Raw genomic sequence first — 2358 nt, forward strand, 5'->3', positions numbered from 1 at the left:
GAGGTGCATGTTATATTCTATTTCAATTTTCAAAATTTCTTCCTCATTTCTTCTTCTTTTTTTAAGTTTTATATTTTTACTCATTCTTTCTTTTCCCCTTAAACAAGATTGTGTGGAATTTTTAAAAAAATTGTTCTTTCAAACAGCTTTTGGAGTTATTAATATTCTTTAACATTTTGGGGTTTAATTGTGGCATTTATCTTTACTAATTCTCTTCTACTACTTTCTTTTGAACCCATTTGTTTCTTTATAAAGTTCTTAAATTGTGTACTAAGCTCCTTTGTGACTATTATATATTTTAAAAAGAACATTTTATTTTTAATAAATTTTAAATAAATAACATTTACTGAAATTTTCCTTTGAGTAGAAATCTAGCTATTTCTCACAAGTTACAATATGACATTCTTTCTTTCTAGAGATTGTAATTTCAATTTTTACTTCCTTTTGGATCAATGGCTTTGTATCAATAGAACTACTTTTATTAATTTCTAATGAGTTAAAATTTTTATGCCATCTTTATTTCTATTTGTATTGAAATAGATTATAAAATCTGTTCTCTGAGAATTGTTAAAGTTTGTTTTACGGTAGTTACATAGAGTGATATTTATATATCAGGCTGGGGAAGACAGGAGGGTAGGATAGGGAAAGGATGATGTGGTTAGATGTAGGTTCCGGTTGCTTTCTTGCCAGTTATTTTAGGTAGGGTTTCTCAGGTGTTTGTAACATAATTAAAAATAATGAACAAAACATTCAACTAACTAAATAAGAGTAAGCTATGAATGGACCAATGGTGATGAGAATATATCATGAACTAGGAATTATGAATAATCCACTTTTGTGAGCCCAGGTTCAAATAAAAATAATAAACTGGGCTTTTAAAAAATCAACTTTGATTTGTTAATTTGTTAACAACTCTTTGATTTGTTAATTAACTTTAAACAGTACCCCATCTGATATTAATCTTGATACTAACTTGTTTTGTTTGTTTGCATTTGCCTGGTACCTCTTTGCCTAACTCTCTATTTTCAATGTCCTTTTATAAAATTGTTTTAAACATGTGTCTTGTAACATAATATTTCTCAAACTTTAATGTGCATGTGAATTACATGGAGATTCTTTTTAAACTACAGCTTTTGTTCAGTGGGTCTAGGGTGGGACCTGGGATTTTGCATTTTTAGTCCAGGCGATGTTGATGTTGCTGGTTCTACACACTTGAGGTAACAAGGTTGTTACAACTGAGCTTTGTTTTTTTGTTGTATTTTTCCTTTGAGCTTCGTTTTTTTAACCAAGAAAACCTCAGTCTCTGTATTTTAACAAGGGACTTCAGCATATTCACATTTAACAAAAACAAGGAATATATTTGGTTTTAATCTTTTCATTCTACTTTATTTAGCATAATTTAGCATTTTATTTAATTAATTAATTTATTTATTTTTGCGGTATGTGGGTCTCTCACTGCTGTGGCCTCTCCCGTTGTGGAGCACAGGCTCCAGACACGCAGGCTCAGCGGCCATGGCTCACGGGCCCAGCCGCTCCGCGGCATGTGGGATCCTCCCGGGCCGGGGGAAGAACCCGTGTCCCCTGCATTGGCAAGTGGACTCTCAACAACTGCGCCACCAGGGGAGCCCTAGCATTTTATTTTTTATGTTAGTTGAATCAAGTTACTATTTATTCACTTATTCTCTTGTTTGGAAGTTCTAAAATAATTTTCTATTCAACTCATGGTGTTTTTCTCTTTCTCAACACCTGCAATTTATTACTTCATCAAATATTAATAAATGCCTACAATTAGTTGTTGAGTGTATTTCTTTACTATTCTTTGAAAATAAAATGCCAACTATTTCCTCCTTCCATACAGGATTCATCCACTGATTCTCCCACTCCAGTATAATTAGACCTTCAGACTATTTTCTTCCTCTCTTTCCCCAAAAGGGAATAATATCTTATTAATTCATTCAACCCATCCCCCTAGTCTATAACCCACAGGTATTACTGAAGTAGTGTTATACCTTTAAGTTCAAGCTATATTTAGGTTTTCCCTTTCAGCATGTGCCTTTTATTATAAGAATTTTAGCTTCACAGTGATGCTGCTCATTATCATCACTCTGTCATTATTCTTTTAGATTCAATTATACACATTGCAAGTTTCATCCCTCACTTCGTTTTCCTCTCCTTTTTGTCTTCCCCTGACTTAACTTCTTTCTTGGGATTCATTCATAGTTTAAAGTCCCTTTCATTTATGTTTCTCTCAGGGAGGGTATGTGAATGGTATATTTTCTAAATTCTTATATATCTTTCTCTTATTCTGATAGATAGATGATTGCTATCTTGGCTGGGTATAGAATTCTTGGGTTGCAT

This window comes from Pseudorca crassidens, chromosome 2 (assembly GCF_039906515.1).
Source record: "Pseudorca crassidens isolate mPseCra1 chromosome 2, mPseCra1.hap1, whole genome shotgun sequence".
Lineage (NCBI taxonomy): Eukaryota > Metazoa > Chordata > Mammalia > Artiodactyla > Delphinidae > Pseudorca > Pseudorca crassidens.